Genomic DNA, 24,074 nt, shown 5'->3' on the forward strand with positions numbered 1-24,074 from the left:
AATTTATCATTAATTAGTACAGAAATACTTTTGAGCACCTGTATGTACCAGGTGCTGTCCTAGGACTGAGATCATAGCAGTAGATAAGATGGTCAAGTCTCCTTCTCTACTTCCAATATGCATATTCTAATGGGACACATAAGCCCCCTACTCCCCACCATGTGATGTCCAATGGTGAATTAGGGACTCAGAAACAAAGCAGGAGGGGGATTGTGTTCCATTTTCAACAGGGTAGTAAGGGAAGGACTTTATGAGGAGGTGCTGGTCGAGAAACTTGTTTGAAGCAAGGGAATATGCATGTGGGTATCAGGGAGAAAGTGCTCTAGGATGAGGCTGCGGCAAATGTGAAGTCTCCAAAGGGTGACATGCTGGCTCATTAGAGAGTCTCAAGAAGGCCAGCAAAGCTGGGGCTGAGTGAGGGGGAAAGTGGGAGGAAGCAAGATCAGAGTGACAGCCAGGGACTGGACTTGTTGGAAGGGAAGGATCAGATTTACGTTTTAATACGACTATGGTTCCTGTGTTATGAATAAATAGTAAAGGCTGAGAAGAGAAACAGAGACCAGATTGGAGGCTATCGTGTTGTGTTCATGATACACCATGACAGTGACCTCAACAACACGTGTGGGAGAGATGGAGGTAGTAAAAGTGATAAAATTCTGGACATGATTTAAAGGCAGATTCAACAGGATTTGGGGGGTACTGGGAAAGCGAGAGGACTCAAGGATGACTCCTAGATATTTGACCTAAGCAACTGAGGGAACTCGTTCATTCCAGAGATGGAGGATGCTAAGTGAAAGAAAAGGTTTTTTTTATTTTTATTTTTATTTTTAATTGTTTTTTAGGACAGTATCAAAGGTTTCATTTTGGCCATACTAAGTATGCCTTAAATTTACAATGAGAATGCATCACCGCATAAATGCTGTTGAAGCCAAGGTCCTGGATCTAATAAGTATGTAGCAAGTATGCTACAGTAGAGTTAAAAACGGTTCAAAGTCTTCCAGCTGGAATACTCCAATATTTAATAGTAAGGGAAATTAGTAGGAACCAGGAAAGGAGACTGACAATGGGCAACCAGGAATGAAGGAAAAATATCTGGTCATCAAATATACTTGTTTCCTAGGGCTGCCTGCTGAAAATAATGGAAGTTTATTCTTTCAGAGTTCTGGTGGCTGGAAGTCTGAAATCAAGTTGTTGGCAGTGCCAGCTCCTTCTGAAGCCTCTAGGGTAAGATCCTTTCTTCCTTCTTCCAGCTGCTGGTGGTTGCTGGTAATCTTTGGTGTTCCTTTGTTTACGAAAGCATAACTCCGATCTCTGCCTCTGTCTTAACAGATCCTTCTTCCCTATGTCTGCTCTATGTGTCTTTAAATCTCTCTCTAAAAGTACACCAGTCATTGGATTTAGGGTCCATCCTAATCCAGTGCAATCTCACCTTAACTAGACTCCATCTGCAAAGATACTGTTTCCATATGAGATCACATTCACAGATACTGGTGATTAGGACTTAAACCGAACTTTTGTGGGACACGATGAAACCCACAATAGGAGGTAGTAACAGTTCCTGGTTGCGTCTGTATTTTATGTCTTCTGGCAGCGCTGTCTGATGATCATAGTGAATATTCAGCTTTTAATTCTCTCTTCATTGGTCATTTGGGGGAATTCAACATAACAGCAATTTCCAAATAGTAATTAGGCAGGATGTTAAGAAAGTATGAACATGAAAGAAGGTTTCTGTGGTCAGATACGTTGAAACAATACTCTGTTAAACAAGTATTGTTACTTATTTATTGTTAGTGTGTTTAAATTGTAGGACTTATCAGTGCCTTTATTGGATGAATGAGCATTAGGGATCTCCAAGAAAAGGTATGGAGTATACAACATTCCCTTTAGTCCTCAGAACCTTCAGGTCATTGAGCATATCATGTTCAAATGAAGGGGAAGGCATGGGTGGTTAGAACATGGAACTCTGAGGGAGTGCTAAGATACTGAGAAATCAGAGAAGATGGCCCTACAAATGACTTATAAAACCTTCATCGGTTTATCCTCTGGAGAATGCTCCTGTGCATATTGCACCATCTATTCACAATCAGCACATTCCATTATGCAGATGAAATTCTGGGGACACAAATATGACATGAGGAGAAAGAGAGAGAAAAAAAGTTTAATCTACCTCAGACATTTGATTTCATTTAACCTTCTCAGGAAAATGTTTCCTCTGTAATGTTTCAATGGATTTGAGTTGATCCTATTATGCTCTGTATTTATTCATTCTTTTCTCACTAATATTGGAACGTTGATCTGGAGCGCACTGTGGGCCAAGTACATTATGTATATCATCCCATTTAATCTTTCCCATGCCCTAAAATGTTTCTCCCCTTTTATAAATGAGAAAACTGAGGCTAAGAGAGGTGAAGCAACTTAGACAATATTGCAAATTTAGTGATGGTGGTAATGGTATTCAATCCTAGGGCTGTCTATCTTTTAAACTCATGATTCATCCAGACTATTCTGGATGCCTTTTGCTTATTAGTTTGTTTTTTGGAAGGAAGAAGGGAAAATAATTTTTAATTCTCATTAATGACTTACTACTATTCTATGTTGACTTTACATGGAATATCAAATAAGGGAAAGCAAGTTATTAATGATAATAACAGTAGCTAATAATAATTGCGTTTTTACCATTTGGCAGACATTTCTGGTTGAAACATTCACAACTTTCTTATAAAGGTGACATTTATATTACCATTGCACAGTTAAGGAAATTGAGGCTTTGAGTGACTTTCCAGCTAATAAGTGCTAAAGTTGGGATTAGATACCAGGTCTGACTCTAGGGTTCAGAATTTTATGCCGTTTGTTTTCCTTTTTGCTATCTTTAAATGGGCTCTTCCATTTGATGGTGTTGGGAGGTTATAAGTATAAATGATGGTCCTTATTTGAAGCATTGTGTTAAGAAGGATCCTGAAGCTCTATCTGGGCTCAGTGAGAAAGAGTGATATTTAGGTTTGGTGATGTCTGCACTGGGGATGGAGACCACAAGCATGTATGCTGTCATTGTTATTTTAGCTTAGCTTTTCCACTGTTCTGAGACACCTGTCTTGTTTTCTCATTTCCCCTTTTTCATCTTTCCAAATTTCAAAGTACCAAATTGATAGTTATGAGAGTAGTTTTTATTTAAGAATAAATAAATTATAATGCTACCTAACAACACCTTGACATTGTACTACCATTCAAAGGCACTGTCATATCCTATTGAGTTAGTGGATCCCCACAACAGGCTTGCAAGGTAAGTATGTAAGAATATAGTTTATTATCCCACTTTAAAGGTAAGGAGGCTGAGCCTCAAGGAGGCACAGTGATTCCCTCAGGCCCTCACATAGTCTCTAAGTAATATTCACAGGTTTAAACACAGGTCTTCAGCCTTCAAATCCAGTGGCCTTTCTACTACATAAATACTTATCTTATCCTAGTCTAGTCATCGCCATAGATATGCTCAGAGAGTTGGGATAAGACCGAGATAGAGGTGAAGTTAGTCCTGAAGACATATTAGGTTGATGCGAAGTTAATTGTGGTTTTGACCATTACTTTTGAATGGCAAAAACTGCAATTACTTTTGTACTAACCTACTTTTGCACCAGCCTAACAATTTGGGTGAGATGTAATGGGCATGGTTGGGAAGGAGGAAAGCTTAGAGATGAAAACATTTCAGTACCTCTCCTTCTCTTCACAGCCAACAATTCTTTCCTATATAATAATAATATGACAATAACTAACATTTTTAGGTGCTTACTATAAGCCAGGCAGTGTGCTAAATGGCTTCCCTGGCTGATATAACTTAATCTTAAATACAATCCTGCAAATGAGGCCCAATTTGTGCCCCCTGTGTTACAGATGATAAAACTGAGTCTCAGCTGGGTTTACTATTTGCCCCAGCTGGGAAGTTTCTGAGCTAGGATTAGAATGCACGGGATTCCAGAGCCAGCTCCCTCATCCAGTGTGCTCCTCTGCCTCTGTGAACTCCACTGTCAGCCTAGCTGGGAAGCATGGACACCCTTTTGATATCTATTTTAAGATTCCAAAGCTGTTGTTTGCTTATAAACATCAGATCTGCAGCTGATGTAACACACAGCACAGACTCACAGCGTGTCACAGAGCTGGCTGCACCAGGTTGTGGCCGGGACCCAGCCAGGCAGTCACGCGCCTGCTATAAATACAGCCCTTTCAGCTGATGCAGCCAGAGACGTAAAGTCTTTCCTTTCAGAATTCTGACTTCAAATACATTTTTTTCCCCAGGCTTGCTGTCTTTTCTCAAATACCCATATAAATCCTTAAATTTGTTGTTACCTTAACCTGGATCTATTTTTTCTTGCTTTGTATTGTTTTTAAACAGAAAAAAACTGCTTTTTTTTTTAACCCAATTTAATACCCCATTTAAAGTTGTCTTGCCAATCAGGAAATGAAATACAATCACATCAGGCAAGGCTTTGAAGTCAGCCCTGTCTTCATATTTTGCCATTTGAGTCCTGAAATTTACACAGCCTCGTTCCCACTCTAATTGATTCTTCTAACCTGACCATGACTTTTACCATCCTGTGGTTAGAACACTCGACTGGGCTTATTTCTCTGCTGTCAGAGCATATATCACCTTTAAAGGGACCCATACCATCAGGAAGTTTGTGTCTCAAATTTAAGATTTCTTAAATGAAACAAGAACTGCCGGGCAGTTTAGAGAGCTTAATATAAATAATAAAACATTCAAACATAAAGGGTTTTTTTTTCTGAAAACTTTATAAAAAATATGACAATAACATCTCCCTGTATCACAGACATGCCAAATGCAACCAATTTCTTTCAGCCTTATAAAACTTGTAACAACAGAATCTACTCTTACTTGAATGATGGTATCATTAGACTTGGGCTTGCAAAGGGTAATCCTTGCCCTATCTGTAAAAATAAGAAGAGATTGGCCAAGGCAATTGAAGCTCTAAGAGAATATAGTTGGTACATTTAATCTGCTTCAGAAGTCACACTGGTTAGACTTAGAGAACACTCCGTTCATCACCTTATGCCATTATGTTTGCAGATACTACCAACAATTGCAAAGAGACCTGGGAGTCTTGGTGGAACACACATCAGGCTGGGAGATCACACTCCTGGACTCTAGGTTCAGTTGTGGCACTTAGAGCCACCATTTACTATGTAACGAGCACTTTCAATCTTGAGTTAAACCTTCACAAAAATCTCTGGACGGTCTTATTCTCCTCATTTGACAGATGAGCAGACTGTACCCTTTAATAAAGAAATTCAAGAAAGTCTCCTAAGGACATGAAGCAAGTAAATAGAAAATTGGAATTCGAGCACGTCTGACTGTTGCCCGCCTCTCCTCTTAGCCAATATACTGGCTCATTGTGTGTTCTTAGACTGGCCACTTCCCATCAGGTCTTAGTTTCCTCAGAGTGGAATAAGGAAATTGATCTACATGATGTTTCTTGCAAAACTAAAATGAACTTGGATTCAGAAGATTGATCTTGAGACCCAGAATTTCTTTATAAGTTTTGTAGTCCTAGCTGGGCACGGTGGCTCATGCCTATAATCCCAGCACTTTGGGAGGCTGAGGTGGGTGGATCACAAGGTCAGGAGTTCGAGACCAGCCTGGCCAATATGGTGAAACCCCATCTCTACTAAAAAAGTACAAAAAGTAGCCAGGTGTGATGGCAGGCACTTGTAGACCCAGCTACTCTGGAGGCTGAGGCAGGAGAATCGCTTGAACCCGGGAGGCAGAGGTTGCAGTAAGCCAAGATCATGCCACTGCATTCCAGCCTGAGTGACAGAGCAAGACTCTGTCTCAAAACAAAAAAAAGCAAACAAAAAAAAAAGAGTTATGTGGTCTTGGGGAAATTGTTCAATCCTTCCAAGCCTCAGTTTCTACATCTATAAAATGGGGATAAAATCACTACCTAAAAATCAAGTGAGATAATACAATTAAGAGTTTTGTACACAGGCAGGGGCTTATTTTTATTTGTTGAAAATGGTTGCAGTAGGACTTAAATCTTAAAAAATCATGTTAATAATGTCAACAGCTAGCTTTAAAAATATTTCTATTCTTACACTCATATCTAAGACACAACTGACTGGTGGAGGAGTATTGAAGAGTAATTACAAGCAGGGACTATAGAATTAGACAGACCACTCTTCTCTATCACATACTAATGATATTACTTTGGGAAGTGGCTAAACCTTTCTAAGGCTTGTTGTCCTCTGTGAATGGAAATCATAGTGGGGCAACCCAGTGGTGCTGGTGTGAAAATGACATGGGATAATAATATCTGAAAGGCACTTAGCACAGGGCCTGGCACACAGAGCAGGTGCTCAGTCAGCATTAGTAAATGAGAGAACATCTAGCTTGGTAGCTCATCAAGCACCCTGGACTGCAACACAAAAAACCTGGGAGATCTTCTGAGTCTTTTGATCATTTTTCTTATGAAATTATATAATCCACTTAACCTCCCAGGGCTCTTTGACCTTGTGGCCCTCCCTGCCACCTTCCCAGCTGTTAGCATTATGAAACCTGAATGAACTGAATCCTTCTGCAGGAAGGAACCATGACAAGAAAGCTGGAAGGAGCAGAAGACAGAGATGATTTACATCTCAAATTCAGAGATAGTTCTTCACTAATTCTTACCTTCATCTAGTTGTAGGCTCTGCACTAAGTTCTTCTGCGTGCATGATCTGATCTGATCTATAGACAACCCCACGAATAACGGGACTGACATTGTTGACACATTTGAGAGGCCAGAAGGCTGAGGCTCAGAGAAGATGAATGACTTGTCCAAGAACACTCAGATAAAGAGTGTTGGAACCAGGATGAAAATTCAATCATTCAACTATACACACACACACACACACACACACACACACACACACACACACACACACACACACACATATATATACACACACACACACACGAACACACACATACACACACGCACACATACATACACACACGCATATAATTTCACTTTCCCCCTCCTTGCTTGCCATTCACTGACTGCTCCTCTCACTTTTAAAAGAGGATTGTTTGTCATTGAGGGATGAGAGTGTAAGAAATGCTTGGAATTTTTGCAAAGGATGCCCTGGAAAAGTGCCTGGAATCTATAACGCATGGAGACTATTCTAAAATATATTTTTAAAAATTCCTTTCCATTTTCATTGTTTCCATCTATGGTGAACAGAATAATCACCCCCTAAAGATGTCTATGCTCTGGAACCTATGAATATGTTACCCTATTGGGCAAAAGGCTTTTTACAGATATGATTAACTTGTAAAGATCTTAAAATGGGGAGATTATCCTCAATTATCTATGTAGGCTCAGTATAATCACAAGAGTCTTTATAAGAGGGAGGCCGGAGGATTAGAGAGATATATAAAGATACTGTGCTGCTGGATTTGAAAATAGGAGGAAGGGGCCATGAGCCAAGGTACATGGGCAGCCTCTAGAAACTGGGAAGGGGAAAGAAATGGATTCTCCCCTAGAGCTTCTAGGAGGATTGCAGCCTGGCCCATGCCTTGATTTTAGCCAATACAATCTATATCAGACCTCTGACCTCTAGAATTTTAAGATAATACATTTGTCTTGTTTTAAGTCACTAAGTTTGTCCTAATATTTTTACAGTAGCCGTTAGTAACTAATACGCCACCATTCTCTCTTGCCTAGAGAACTTCACCTAACTCCAGACTGGTCTCTCTCTTCCCACTCTGCCCACCCCAACCTACGAAATCTATTCTCCATACAGCAGCCAGAGGAATCATTTAAAATTGAAACTTGCTAATGTCCCTTTTGTGCTTAAGATCCTCAACAGCTTCTTGTCACACTTAGGATAAAAGGCAGACCCCTTATCATGGCCTCATTTTCCCACCTAAGGCTTGAAGGTTAATAAACTTGCCCAGTCACTCCTGGGAGATTAGGGGGAGAGCTGAGCCTAGAACCCTAAGATCTGGACTAAGTTCCTCTATTTGGGGATATGTAAGCACTTTCTTTGATCTGGACTAGGTTCCAAAGAGCAAGGAAGTAACGAGATTTTCCCCAAAAATGTCAGAGCAATTGCCACAAAATGTCTGAGGTTTCTAGATGGAAGGCTGAAAGGAGCTGGAAAAAAATTTTTTGGAACTTTCTCCTTCCTGCTCTTAGAATTTCCTGTACTCAGAAATATATAAAGTGTTAGATAATCAATGACTCAGGGGAATTCTCTAGGAAAAACAAGGACCATCTAACAAACTACTTGTTTCCCAAATGCATAAATAATAAATAAATAATAATGTATAAAGTATATACTTATTCATGTAGGGTTATAAACACAAAATGCCTGCAGTCCCAGGCTAGAAACATATGGGTGGGTGTATAGGCAAAGTGTTGCTAGATCTGCTTTTTCAAAAGAAAATAGAAATCTGGAGTTTTATGTGAAAAAAATCTCAATTTTTAAATACTGACAACGGAATGAAACAATTATTTTAACCTTATGAAGAACAAATGGAAGGTTTCTATGGACTGAATAGGGTCTATGACCACATGCTTAAGATGCTGGTCCTCCAAACTCTGAGAGCCATGTCCTCTCTGACATACTGGGGTTCTATGGTCAGGTCTGGCTTCAGTCTACATTCATGTCTTTCTTCTCTTGGGATCTTGGTTGGCAAATGGGAGCCCAGCAGAACAGCCAAGGGTTGAGTGCCAGGGATCTCAGAGCACAGCACCCAAAGACCACAACCCTGGGTCAGCTCATGTCTAAGGACTGTGTCATGCCCATGTTGGGTGCTGAGAGGACAATGACTGTAACAGCCGTGCTCTTTCCTCAATTTAGTTAAACTTTTAAAATACCTGATGGGCCTGTTAATACTCTAGGATCGATGTAGTAGAGTCTTCAGTTACTGAGCTGAAAAATACAGGATCCCTGCCTGCAATAAGTTCATGGTGGGGGAGTCGGGTCATTGTGAGACACATAGATAAACATGTAAGCATCATAATTTGCTCCATGCTGAACATGGATTTATAAAATTACATAAATCTGATGGTACAAAGCCCTGCCTTGGAGGACTGTTAATCCAGGTAGGATTTTTAGAGTAGATGGCTTGAAGCATATCTTAAAAGATGATAAAGATTTTTTTTTTTTCAGACGAAGGTGGAGAAGTGTTCTCCAGGAAAAGGAAACCCTTTGAGCAAGGGTCTTTGCTCTAAGTATCATAGATAAACTCTAGTTAGGGAGAATGAATATATATTTGAGGAAATTAGATGATAAGATAATAAATTGGAACATACAGGACATCAGGCAGAGTATGGCAAAGAAAATATGCAAAAGAGGAATAAGATGGTGCACCAGAATGAGGGTCATAGGTCCTCATGCTAGTCTCCTTGGCTTTGCACTGACTATACTAAAAGTCTTGGCCTTCTTTCCAAGGCAGGGTCTGTGCTCATCATCAGTGGGGCTCCAATTATGCCAGGGAAGGGGACTCTTTTTCCCTTTCTAGGTTCTCATGATCATCTCCCAAGGCACAGAAAGAGTCCCTGTGGCTGGCTTAGGATCAGTCATTGGGACCCAGGTTAGGGATAGCATCTATGTTCAGACAAGCATGAACAAATCATATGGCTTGCATCTGCCTAGTCTGAAAAGAGAAGGATAGGGACAGGGCAGCCTCCTCCTTTTCCCCATGATTCACTCTGCCCACAGAACTAAAAATCCAAGGTCAGTTATCTTGAAACTCTTGATAATCTTAGTTCTAGCAAAAATATTCTATTTGAACTCACACACTTCCACTGCATTTTCTATCTCTGCTGACCCCCAAAGCATGACTTTCATTGGTTTACCATTGTTCACAAAGATACCATATTCATTTTGCAACTTATCTTTCAAGTTTTGTCATTAATTCTCTACTCAAAGGCACCGCAGTGAGGTCTGTTTTGACAATTCTATTTAACTTCCCCTGCAACAATAACTCCCTATCCTCTATTTTACTTTATTTTCACTAGAACACAACCTCTAACAGGACAAGCATTTTTGTTGTTTTATTTACTGCACCATCCTGGCACCTATGACAATGTCTGACACACAGTAGAATGTCTTTCACATTGACATTTGTTTCACAGATATTTATTGAGCTCATACTATGTCCCAAGTCTCTATCCTCATGGAACTTACAATCTATCTGCCACTTGAATATCAGACATGCCAGGGCAATGACTGCATCTTATCCATTCCTGTATCCCCAGATATAGGATGATGTGTAGTACATGAAAGATGCCCTGTAAAGTCTTGTTGAATGAATTAATCTGCTCAACGTGGCCCCCTACAATCCAGCCAAACTGGGTTTCTCAATAATCTTGAGAATGTCCATGTCTCCTGAGACCTTTTAACTATTCTGTGCAAAAAAATGGATTTCAAATTATCTCTCTAATATCATTCACTCCTCTGTAGTGATACAATGAGATACTAAAAAGATGAGCTCTGGAGTGAAATAGATGTGGCTTCAAAACCTAGTACTAGCTGGGTACAGTGGCTCATGCCTGTAATCTCAGCACTTTGGGAGGCTGAGATGGGAGGACCGCTTGAGTCCAGGAGTATAAGACCAATTTGGACAACATAGCAAGACCTCGTCTCTACAAAAAAATTTAAAAAACTAGGTGGGCATGGTGGTGCACACCTGTGGTCCCAGTGGCTTGGGAAGCTGATGTGGATTGCTTGAGCCTGGGAAATCAAGGCTGCAGTGAGCCATGATTGCTTTCCAGCTTGGGTGACAGAATGAAACCCTATCTCAAAAAAAGAAAAAAAGAAAAACAATATGGTGAGCTAGTATTGGAACACCTGCACACATACGACACAGTGACCCTGACACTGCTACAAAAAGGCAGTTCTTAGTGACCCCCTTTGAAAATGAACTAGAATTTATGAAACTTAGCACTGTTATTTACTGCCTTTGTGAGTGTGGTTAATTAGCTTAACTTCTCTAAATCTTGGTTTTCTCACCTTTAAACAGAATTAAACAACAGTGTTCCCCTCATTAGATTGCTGTGAGGATTTAGTAAGGTAATGCATTATAAAACACTTGGGTACACCAAGACCTTAATATCAATCATTAATAATATTTTTTTAAAAACCTTTATTTACAGTCTTATTGGATGATTCTAGTATCTCCTTTATAATGCTTGACTCAATTTGTCTTGCAGTATAAATGCTTACATATTAATCTTCTTTCTAAATTGTATTCCTTGTGTAGAATGTGTTTATGACAGATAAGTAAGGTGGTAAGAGTAAAAGGCAGAGGTTAGGCAGGTGATGAGTCAGATCTGAACTTTGTTACTGGTAGCTGTGTGAGTAGGAGCAACAACTTCCCTTCACTTCTGTGACCTCCACTTCCTCATCTGATAAATGGGCATGGCAATGTCTGCAGCACAGAGTTGATAGGAACATTCGACAAGATCCCATTTGGACAGAGTCTAGAACATACTTGATGGTCAATACCTATTAATGCCTGTCTCTTGACCATTTAAAATTCTTTTCATAGGATGGACTGTCCACCGAAACCAGTGGCTCTCTCCCTCCTTCCTTCTGGGATCCTGAACCTTTTACTATATCCCCTTTTTGCATTTCATGAAATCCCACTGCAATGGGAAAGCGGGATGGAAATATCTCCCAGCCTCTTGTGGATGATTGGTTTACACCTAAATCACAAAATCTGATTATAAGTTTGTAAATGTCTTTGCTTGCCGGGAGAGACCCATATTATTAATGGTCATAAAATTAAATTACCCAGTGCATTTCTATTCTGAAAGAAAAACTTATCCGTGTTCCCTAGTCAGCCTGCATAACGTAGATGTATAAACAAAAATGGGAGGAGAAAAACACCCGCCATATTATTTATTCAGTTCCAAAACATTTTCCACACACCATATGGCAGGATTTTTTTTCCCTTCTCAAGCCTTCTTCACAGATGTAATTATAATTCCTTTCACCTTCCCCAGAGAGATCATCTTGAGCATTGTAAAGATTTTGTGAAACGTGAGACCTTACGTGGAACTTTGTTATCATGGCCATTGGTCTCTTCCTCCTTTTCAAAATTCAAGGACACTTCCTCTGCTGAGCATCTGGCCCGAGGTTTTCCCTGGGGACTATTAACGATGGGTGAAGGATAAATGTTATCATGCCCACTTTTATATCACCATCTCTCTGGTAGGTATGCAATTCAGCTGGACCAGTGAGCTGCATGATCAACCTGAAACATGCCCCTGACCCTCTTTTTCTCTGCCTTCTTTATCATCTTTGGAGTGTTTTCTGATCCCATTTCAATGCGCACTTATGCAACATTTCCATATCACATTCTTAGCTTGAGAGACCTTAGCGTGTACCTCTCATTTATGTCACACGAAGCCAAGCATGGGATTGAACACAAAGAGGCATTGGCTAAATTCTTGTCTTAGTCCGTTTGGGCTGCTGTAACTAAATACCATAAACCGGGTAGCTTATAAACAACAGAAATTTATTTATCACAGTTCTGGAGGCTGGGGAATCCAAGATTAAGTTGCTAGCAGATAAGTGTCTAGTGAGGTCCTGCTTTCTGGTGCATAGATGGCACCTCCTCACTATGTTCTCACATGGACAAAGGGGTGATCTAGCTTTCTGGAGTTGTTTTAATAAGGGCACTAACCTCATTCATGAGGGCTTTGCCCTCATGGCCCCATTACTTAACAAGAGCCCCACATCCTAATACTATCACATTGGTGATTATGTTTAAACATCTGAAGTTTGAGAGGCTAAAAACATTCAGGCCATAGAACTTACCAATTTTAATTTTTCTGGTGCATAGGATTATTAATAATGATTGATTTAGATCAATCCAGAATTGTATGCAGATATGGCCAGGCATTTCTGAGAAGGCAAAGACGTCCCCACTTTTTATTAAACACTCTTCTTGTGTTAGACTTTGTACTAAGTGTTGTGTGTACATGATCTCATTTGTGTTTCTAATAACCCTGTGAGGTGAATATTGTCATTTTTTTCGCCCAGGTGGAAACTGAGTCTCAGAGCGCTTACATGCTTGGTCAAGGTCACAAGTGGTTTCTCTGTCACAATGTTGTAATGATAACAAGAGACACAGTGACCTAGTATTGGACGCCCTGCACACATATGACACAATGACCCCTACATTGCTACAAAAAGGCAGCTCTTAGTGACCCCCTTTGAAAATAAAGTAGGACTCATGAAGCATAAGGAACTTAAACACAAGTTCCCACAGCTAGCAAATGTGTTCTTACCCAGTTCACCACGCAAAATATACATCATGTCACACACCCTCTGAGTTTTAAAACATGGAAACCTAACCTCCATTTATATCCTTGTTTCTATGGGATGATGTGTTCCAAACTCCAAACATCTGAGTTACGAAGGCACTTTTGGCAGCATAACCTGTTTATGTGTTGAAGACTGTCTGTATCTTCCATGCTGATAGGGTGCGTCTGGCAAGAACAAAAATTGTCTTGTGATTTACCAGATGGCAATTCAGTTCTCCAGCTGGATTGGAGATCCCAGGGGACCCATCTCTTCCAGCAGGATTCCAGCAGTAGCACCCTATGCTGCAGCTTCACCACCAGACACAGGACTTCCAGGGCCCAGACTGGAACCACATGGCTCCCATAGAATGAGAAGGAGTTTACCCAGGTTAACAAGGTCCCGTGCTTGGCATTTTCCTTGGTAATTCCTCAATGGACACATTCAGCGTCAGAATAATCACAGCCACGTGCCTCCTCCAAAGTTTTATATTCACAAACCATTAGATCTAAAAGGTGGAAACAGTTCTGTAGAAGTCATCCAGGGAAGGACTATGCTCAGTGGCTCACAGTAATGTTTTCAAATGTTTTTGACCACAACTTCCAGAAAGATGTACATTTTATATTGTGACCCAGTGCAGCCATAAGTATATATGCATATATGCATATAATTAAAATATATATGTAAAACATATATGCATGTGTATGCAACCACAACAAAAGTTCACAAAACAATACTGACTCTTAATTGTGTGTGATTTGCTCTTATTTTTCTATTCTAATCAATTTCAGTTTATTCCATTTCATTGCTTTCCATTAAAAAATGTGCTAGTTGCAACCCACCACATTGTTTTTACAGCCTGCAGTTTGTAAAACACTATTTTGGTGTGGGTTCCAGTTACAGCTCTGGGGTACTGGACCTAGCCTCCCAACCTCAGTTTTCTCTTCTGTAAAATGGATATAATACCATTATTTTTCTCATCTGATTGTTGTGAGGACTAAATAAAATGATGGTTACATATGGATCCTCAATAAATGAAAGCTTTTATAATAAAAATCATGAAATATTATCTAATTCATATTCTTCACTTTGAAGATGGGAAGCTAAGAGCCACTGAAAGGGAAGAAGTTCACCAGAGGTTACTCTAGTAATAAGCAGAGTTTGTGGCCAGAATCAAAACTTCTGATACATTCTAGTACTCCAGGCCACCTCTAAGATGTCCTGCTTTTAGAAGCCGCACTAACTGCTCAGGATGACCTCATGTCTTCAAATGTCCCACTCCTTCTGTGCCTTTTCCAGCCTCTTGGAAAGCCATTTTTACCGGGTTTCCTGCAGAGGCTTTTCAAAATGCCAGTGCCCCAGGGAGACCATGTGTTTTCCCACCTGCTGAGTGTAACAGCCAGTAAATGGATGTCTTGGTCAGGGAACGAGGCCACAGGGATGCTCAAATGGAAGGAAAAAAGTCTCCCAAAGGGCTCGCTTAGTCACTCTAAGTCCCTCAGAGGGACTGACACTGGGAAGATGAGATGACAGAGTGTGCTTAAGTTCTGAGTCTGGTCCGTAAGAACCACAGAGGCATAAGCTCAGGGTTTCGTCGGGGAAGCTGATAGCTGTGAGTAAAGAATGTTTTCATCATTTTTGCACAGGTGTAGGATGAGGAACTCAGCCAGGACTTTCCAGCCCTGTCATTCCTGGTGATTACCTAGTGCTTTCTCACCTCCTTGCCTTTGCTCAGTCAAGTTCTTCCTGCCTAGAACATGATTCCTTCTTTTGCCATGTATTCAAATCTTTCCTATCCTAATGCCTTTCTCTGTTGCCTCACGTAATCCCCCCCACTGGAAGATACCTCAAGGCAGCTGGTCATTCCCTAGCTGTGTCATAGGTTAGTATATAAAATTGTTCTCTCCTACTGATATTTAAGTCCCTCAAGGGGCAGAATCTGCATCTGATTTATCTTCATGTCTTTCTCTGCCCCTAGCAATACAGATACTTCTTGGCTTATGTCAAGATAAGCCCATCATAAATCGAAAATATTAAGTCAGACAAGCATTTAATACACCTAACCAACTAAACACTATGGTTTAGCCTAGCCTACTTTAAATGTGCCCAGAACACGTACATTAGCCTACAGTTGGGCAAAGTCATTTAACACAATGTATTTTTATAATAGAGTGTTGACTATCTCATGTGCTTTATTGAATCCAGTCCTGAAAGTAAAAAACAGAATGGTTGTATGGATACTTAAAATATGGTTTCAACTGAGTGAGTATCATTTTCGTACCAAGTTGAAAAATTGTAAGTCGAATCATCTCAAGTTGAGAACTGTTTGTATTTTGTTCATGTAAGGCATTGAAATGTGTATTGGGTGAATGAATGAGTGAAAAAATAGATGAGCATGTGGGTAGGTGAATGTTATGAAACTGCTTAGTATTACAAGAATACATTATTGAGGATGTGTTTACGTGTGTGTGTGTGTGTGTGTGTGTGTGTGTGTTTTCCATAACTAAATTGCAAGTCACAAGTTCTCAGTCTTGGGTGCTCATGAGCATCACCTGCTGAGTTTATATTAAATACTACAAACCCACAAACAGAAATTCTGTTTAAATAGGTCAGGGCTAGGCCCTGGAACAGCCATATATTTAACATTCTCTCTTGGCTATTCTAATGTGCTGCATCATAGTTCAGAGCCCACTGCTGTTAGCTTTTTGATTAAAAGGAAAATGATGCATGGAAGTGCCTGGTGGAGTAGCTGGTACATGGTAGTGCTCTGTAAATGTATATAAACACTGCCTCTTGTTCCTTTCTCCTGAGGGTTGGAACTCTATTATGCCTTTTCCTATTGTGCATGGAGCTGAGCCCAAGGGACAAGTTAGAGAGAGGGCAGCAGATGTTTCAGTGGGGAATGTGATCCAGTGTCCAATGAAGCAGCCCAGAAGATGTTACATACTCAGAACTTGGGTAAAATAATTGCAGACTACTGCATTCAAGGAGAACTTTGCAAATACAATTAGAATTGAGTTGGCACTCACTTCAATGGGCAGAATTTGATGAACTGGTGAAAAACATGCAGGACGTTCTAGAAAAGGAACATAGCATCATCAAAGACAGGAAGATGGGAAGGATTATCATGTGTCAGGCAAGGCGCTGAGGACTTTACATGCACGGTCTTATTTAAAACTCATAGGAACTATTGCTATCCTTACTTTGCACATGATAGGACAAGGTTCAGAGTAGGTAAGCAATTAGTTCAAGGTCACATAGATAGTAGGTGGTGGTCCTGAGATTTAAATGGGGATTTGTCTGAGATATTGACTGCTGGAAAAAAGGTAGAGAGCACAGTGTATAGACAAGTCTGGCTGGTGGACTTGGAAAGGGAAGAGGTAAATCTATTAGAAAGGCATGTTTGGGCTAGAATGTGGATGCTAGTATACCACCAGACTTTGATTTACCTTGAGGGCCTAGGGAGTCACGAATTTTTGAATGACATGATTCATATGGCTAAAAAGTACAAAGAATCAAGAGTTAGCAGGGTTGACAGGAGCCTTAGGGTAAGTTACTTAATTCACAGCTGGCCTAATGAGGAAATTGATTTTACCATTGCCAAGTTATTCTTGCTGGAGATCAAACCCAATGATTCAACCTTTTTTAGAAAAAGAAATTTGTAAGCATCTGCATGAGCAAGTTTATAATCTCATTTCAGATTTTTTTTTCTTCAGGGGGCATTCAACAAGAGTGTTTTTACTGAACACCTACTACAGGCCAGAGCCAGTATGGTGAGCTGCAGAGAAAGAACTACAGAAGACTCTCTCCCTTCTTTTTTCCCTCCCTGTGGTGATGACCTGGGAGACTAAACTGGAATTGACTCATCAGAAGTTTTCCATTATCTCTCAGCCATCTTTTTGCTGAGCTGAAAATGCACAGAATTACCTTAACATTCCCAACTGGGTCTTATTTTCCAAGCCACTTTCATCCGCTGTCTTGTTTTCCTTTGAACTACGTCCAATTTATCACTTTTTTCTTTTCTTTCTGGAAACATGATGCTTAGAATTGAACACAGCCGTCCAATTAAGTCTTAACCACAGCCAACTAGGGCATAGTAATTGTCTAGCTTGTTTTACACGGTGAAGTCTTATTAATAGGTAGACGAGGAAGAGGACAGAAGTATACTTGGGCCATTTGAAATTTTATTTTGAAACAGCACATGCAAAGGTGGGCAGCAGAAACTAATAAGCCAAATAAGCCATCAGCTGCCTTGGAAACATTCTTTTAAATTTTTTTGTGCCATGTTTTATTTGGGAGGGTTTTGCATTCACTTATTTTATTACCTTGACATTTTTATACCCCTAGTAACAATTTTTTATATATATAAGTTAAGCTTTTACTTAGGTACAGTGCAAAGCTGTTCTTGAGATGAAAGCTGTTATCTGATTCAGAGCTTAATGTTTAAAAGTTCTCAAGCTGGTGAATCTAAAGACATTCCCTGCATAATTGTGTACTTAGAATTCAGTGGCAGCGTAAAAGAGAGAGAGAGAGAGCGCTTCATATTCTGTCTGGAGTTACGAAAAAAGACAATTTATTTTTAAGTGAACTGGGGGAGAAGGGGGAAAAGACTGCAATGAAGGTGTTTGGCTGAGTGACTGAAATACCATCTGGAGGCTTGGCTGGTAAAGAAGAGAAACCCTAGAAGGAAGAAGAAATGGAACACCTAAGCTGAAAAGGGACCAGCACGTTCTGGGAGATGTAGTCTTAAACCAGTGATATAAATTTGTATGGAGTGAAGGGAGTGAGCTAATTAGCCCCTTTTGATAACAAGGTAATTATTATTTAGTTTTTTTAAATTGTGGTATAGCATACTTCAGAAAATTGATCATTTTAACCATTTTTAAGAATACAGTTGAGTAGCATTACATGCATTCACAATGTTATGTAATCAACACCATCATCCATCTCCAGAAGTTTTTTTCATCTTCCCAAACTAAAATTCCGTAGCCATTAAACAATAACTTTCTACTGTACTTCCCCCTAGTTCTTGGCAACTACCATTCAACAGGAGGCCATTATTTTTAAAAGGATAGAAGGAAGTAAATGTCTTTGTGTCAGGGCTCAACCAATCACACCAATTTTATGAAGCGACTTCCAACCATTCCAATGCCATTGTTTTCCTCCAGCCTCAGTTTAGTCTTTTCTTCGATGGTGGCTATAGTTCCACAGGTCTATGTTGTCTGTCTAACCAGACTATGATGTCCATGAGAACAGGTAGCCTGAAGGTCACCTTGTATGGTCCTCAGGGTTCCTGTAATACTGGATGCTAACAGCTAACTCTTCTTGAGTGTTTGCCATCTGCCAGGCACTGTGATAAAACATTTTACATCTTTTACCTCTAGAATCCTCACAGCAATCCTGCAAAGGAGGTAACGCTAAACCTGTCTTCCAGATGAAGAAACTGAGCATATGACCATTTAAATAATGTGTGGAAGGTCAAGTGGAGAAACCAGAGTTTCAATATAAATCCATCTGTTTACCAAATATGGGCACTTTCCAACGTTCCTTTTAAAGCCAATCTTCATCAGCATCTTTGTCTATAGGAAGATGGAACTTTCAGACACAGAAACAATGTGGTTAGTAGAAGTCCATTTCCTTTCGAAGATGATGTTTCCCAGAACACTAGTTCCACAGCATGGTAGTAGGTACAGTATTTCTTGAAACTGAAAAAAGGGAGAAGGGTAGGGAGGACTTTTCATATGTGATTCAATACTTTTGGCATATATTGAGTTAAACACAGGTAAACAAAATCTTTCTTGCAGGACTTCTCAGAGCCTAGATGATTCATCCATTTGCAAGCTTATTTTTCTTTGTTTTATGACAATCTTGTGAATCCGGTACTCCATAAGAAAACTTTGCCAAATGCCAGGGGTGACATTCAAAATATTTAACAACTGTTACAGCCTGGTTGGCTGATCATAATGGGTAGCAGTCTAAACAGAATGAACAGGAGCCAACAACTAGGGCGGACACACCGATGGGTACTGATGGGAAATGCCACCTGCAGGACATTGGGCCTCATCTTAACCTATCAAGGCTCCTGGAACATGGACATTGCAGGGGCTGGGGAGCAGCTAAGATGTCCAACTGTCCCAAGGGAAAGAGGAAGCCAATTTCCTAGAAATGCTCTTTGGGGATGTCCAGAGTTCACGGATTGGTAATAAATGTTGTCCGTCTCTGATGTGACACCTTGCCTAACCTATAAGTAGAGGTTAGGATGCCTCAAGTCTGTCCATGGTAGATTTTTGCTAGGCTCTATTTTATTTTAAGTAATGGCAACATAGCTTATTGAAAGGAAAATTAGACAGTGATCCAGAGGGACTCTGCCTGGGATGCTTAGTGACTAGAGGTTGGTTTTTGCTCTTTGATTTGCTTGTCTTTGTAGTGAAGGGTGTGGGCTAGGTTATCAAAGTTCTCTTCAGCCTCTAACATCTCACGACTCCATCTTTTGGACAGCTCATAGATTTGCTGATTCCCATTTTTAGGGAGTAACTATACTTTTCTTCTCTCCTCAAGTAAAGGTAGTTTATGTTTCTTCCTTACCTGTCATATTATGCTACTACAAAGAGGAAGTTTTCTGACTTTTGAATTCTGTGTCTGTCTGATTATTTTTCATGCTTGATGCAGCCAGGAGTGGAGTGGGGACATGTATCTTTCATATTTATTCAAGGGCTCCAAATCTCTGTAATCTTTGCTCTTTGCTCCTGTTAAATATTCTATACTTCTTTTTTGTTTAAACATGTTTGAGTGGTCTATTCATAGGCTGATGTGCATCCCTTGCTTGCTTTCTCTGCATCTTTTGCAGTGGGACGGGAGAGTAGTGATGAGGTTTTCGGGAGATGTTTAATGCTCATGTCGATTCAATTTCTACTTTGTCCAAGTTAACCTGGAATCTAACCTGGAAAACCCACCAGTTTGATTGATGTTTAGGAACTTATCACAAAGAAAACAAAGTTATTTGTTTGAAGATATTTGTTGTTATTTATAAGAGTGCAATATCAGAAGTGCACTTACAGTACAGCACAAAGAACACGTTTAAGTAAAGTATAATAGAATGATAATTTTATGCAGTTATTTAGGTTTTAGCCATGAATTTGACATAGAACTTTAGGGGAGCTCTATGGCTATGACTACATAAACTCCACAACTGCCTGCCTACGCACAAGATTGAAGAGGAATGTGGATGAATAAACATGATTGATTTGTTAGGGTAGTGGGATTATGGATAAAATTGTTTCTTCTGTCAGTTTCTGTTAGTTGCAACAAATGTTTATTCAATGTATAAGATATGGGGAATCATGTTATTTACGGTGGAATAAACACAGATTTTAGAATCAGACAAATCTAGATTTAGATCCTGATTTTTGTTACATCTTTAGGTAGGATTTTGGGCAAATATCTTATTCCCATAAAGCTGTGTGTGGAAAGTGAGTTCTTTTCTTCCCCTAAAATCAAATCAAATCAAACTAAAAGGAACTTCTATATTATAGTAAAACCATCTAGCATTATAATAAGCCAGAGTTTGACCTTTGCTGATTCATGATGATCCCTATTTTAAGGCTGTCTTGTTCTAGAATTAGTAGGAGACACTATAGCATCAGGGTTCTCCATTTGAGCTCCAGAATGCCTGTGTCCTAACTGCGTGCATGGCCTTGGCAAGGGACCCTTCTGAGCTTCAATTTCCTCATCTGTTGAGGTTTGACCTGGGTAGCAGGCAACAGTCCTCTTTGTTGCTTGAATTCAGAACCAGCTGAGAAAGAGACATCTGAGTCACAGATATGGAGATCAGAAAATTACCTTTATTCCTTTAAAACCATTTTGAGAATGTAACATGGACACACAGCATGGATGTGTCTCCTAATCCAGTTTTTTTTTTTTCCAGCTATATACAGCACTGCACAACCATAGAAATTTCTTCCTCAGGTAGAACAGGCTCCTGTAAGCTTACAGGAAGGGTGAGCAGAATGCATCCAAGAGAAGCAAGACTCAAAGACCCAGTGCCCTCTCCCAAACACACCCCTGAAGACTCAGTGGGATTACACACGTTGGTTTTTATTCAATAGCTGGCATATATAAATAGTGCTCAATAAGTGGGGATGGCTACTGTTCATCTACCAGCTTCCCAGATAAAAGATTCTTCTGGATGCCTTCATGGATGAATTGCCAGACCAGTGTGGCCACATGTGGCCCCATAGCCAACCTCATGTGGCATGGGGTTGAGGGTGTGAACTTAGAAACTAGATGGTCTAGGTATAAATCGTGGCTCCACCATTCCTGGTTGCATGGCCTTGGACAATTTACTTAACCTCTATGCATGTTAGTTTCTCCATCTGTAAAATGGGGATGGGAACAGTAACTACTCATAGATTCTTTATGAGGATTAAACAAGCTAATATTTGTAAGCACTCAGAGCAGACCCTGGCACATAGTAAAAATGTTTGGTGAATATAAATAAGTAATGAAGATCTAGATGTTAATTATGGGGCCTCCACACTCCACAAGCTCAGTGGATTTAGGGCACAATGATGACATACCGGATCGTCTCTATTAATGAGTGTATTAGAGAGATTTCTCATCCCTGTGAAACTTCCCATCCCTTTTTTGTTAGAAAAAATTGCTCTGTGGTTGGCAACAGGAATGATTCTGAGTTAAACTGCCTCCATTAGTATGTGCAGAGTTTTAGACTATGGATCGACAGTCTTCTTCACCTCTCTTACCACTCTAAATTTCTTGGTTAAATTTCCAGCAAGATGAGGATTATTTATAATTTGGCCCTAACTACAGCCCAGCAGGAGAACATGTTAATGAGTTCATTAATTAATTAGCTTGCATTTGCATAGTACTTTAGCATTTGCAAAGCCCTTTCAGATTCATTATTTCATTTTATGATCACAACACCCCAGCGAGGAACAAGGCAGGGGTTATCCAGATTTTCAGACAAGGAGTCTGCATCTCTGTGAAGCTAACTGGTCTGCCCCAGAAAACTAGCTCAGTGGCAGAGCTGGGATCAAACCCAGCTCTCTGTTCATTTTAGGTAGAGACTCTGGATTCTTTTTGACCTTCATTTACATCCTAGCTCCAATCTATATTACCTGTGTGATTGTAATCAAGTTATTCAGCCTCTAGGATCATTAGTTTTCAAATCTTTAAAATAATACCAACCTTATTAGGACTCATAAGAATATTAACCAAGATAATACACAGAAAGCACACACTGTAACTGTGTGGCCTGTGGGAGGTAATGCCATTATTATTATAAAGAATGAGGCCGGGCACAGTGGCTCATGCCTGTAATCCCAGCACTTTGGGAGGCTGAGGCAGGCAGATCAGTTGAGGTCAAGAGTTTGAGACCACCCTGGCCAACATGGTGAAACCCCATCTCTACTAAAGTACGAAAATTAGCTGGGTGTGGTGGCGGGTGCCTGTAATTGCAGCTACTCAGGAGGCTGAGGGAGGAGAATCTCTTGAACCTGGGAGGAGTAGGTTGCAGTGAGCTGAGATTGCGCTACTGCACTCCAGCCTGGGTGACAGAGTGAGACTCTGTCTCAAAAAAAAAAAAAAAAAGAAAGAAAGAAAAGAGTAACAACAAGCTTCTACTAAGTATAACATGGTGTAGGCTGTGGAAGTATCACGTGCAAACAGAGAATAAAGAAGAAATGAGTTGGATCCCTTTTATGCAGTTGGGGAATTGGGAAAGCCTTCTCTGAGGCATAGGGGCTGAACTTGGACTGGTGAATATAAATTTTTCCAAGCAGAGAAAGATGAAAGAAAATATCAGGGAGCAAAACTCTTTGGCCCAAACCACAGTGGTGGTGAACCTATTTTCTGTCTTTAGGGACAGGATAGCAATTTGGTTAGGGAGTTGTGGGGGGTACATAGTAGTGAACATGATGGCAGATATGTAAATTTGATATATTATGAGATTTCTGTAGTTGTGGTCATTGATGGGATATGGCATAGTGACAGCACAGGACAGTGACAACACCTACTGGCTGAGGTGGTGGTAGGGGTGCAGGCATACAGTACCTAGTGGCTGAGGTGTTGGTGGGGGTGTGGGCACAGGAATAAATTGTTGACAAGATGAGCTAGCATGGCAAAGATTAAATTGTGAAGGGTTTGGAGTCCATGACAGCAGGTTTGTACTTTTATGAGAAACCATATAAATGATGCGTGTCTTTTTTTTAAGAATAAGGAGTGATTTTATCTGATCCATGTTTCAGAAAGATTGCACTGATTGGGAGCACATGGGGTGGATTGAAGATGAATCTTTCTATCACAGGAGCAATATTCCTGGCTTATCCTGGAATGTCCTCTAAAAAAGAACATGTTTTCTTTTTCTCACTTTTGACTTTACTTTGAATTTTCCAAGGGTCTGTTTCATTCTAAGCCTGCAGCATAAAGTTTGCAAGTGCAGATTTGAAAATGCAGTGTCTTTCCAAAACCAAAGGGCTTAGATTCATAAATTTATAGAAATGTAAGCTTTAATGGGACCTTAGAGACCTCTAATTCCAAATTCTCATGGAACAAGTTGGGTAACAACAGTAGTCTTTACACATTTTCCTCTGGGCCTCTGACTCTGCACACCTGTGAATCGTAAGCTCTGATATGTCTTGTAAGTCATCTGGCTGCTCAGGGGCAAATCACACTCATGGATCACCCACTGTTAGATGCAATAAAGGGCATCCGAGCCCATATAGCTCAACATCTTACTATACCATAGGACA

At 40.1% G+C, this 24,074-nt stretch overlaps 1 long non-coding RNA gene across 1 annotated transcript in view; it reads left to right on the forward strand.

Moving 5' to 3' along the window:
• The window catches only part of LOC134728522 (uncharacterized), a 203,669-nt gene that overhangs the window by 167,559 nt on the left and 12,036 nt on the right, over positions 1-24,074 (forward strand). The window contains exon 3 of the long non-coding RNA XR_010109008.1: positions 1,159-1,224. This is a non-coding gene — a long non-coding RNA (uncharacterized LOC134728522). The remainder of the gene's footprint in view (positions 1-1,158; positions 1,225-24,074) is intronic.

This window comes from Pan paniscus, chromosome 11 (genome assembly GCF_029289425.2).
Source record: "Pan paniscus chromosome 11, NHGRI_mPanPan1-v2.0_pri, whole genome shotgun sequence".
Lineage (NCBI taxonomy): Eukaryota > Metazoa > Chordata > Mammalia > Primates > Hominidae > Pan > Pan paniscus.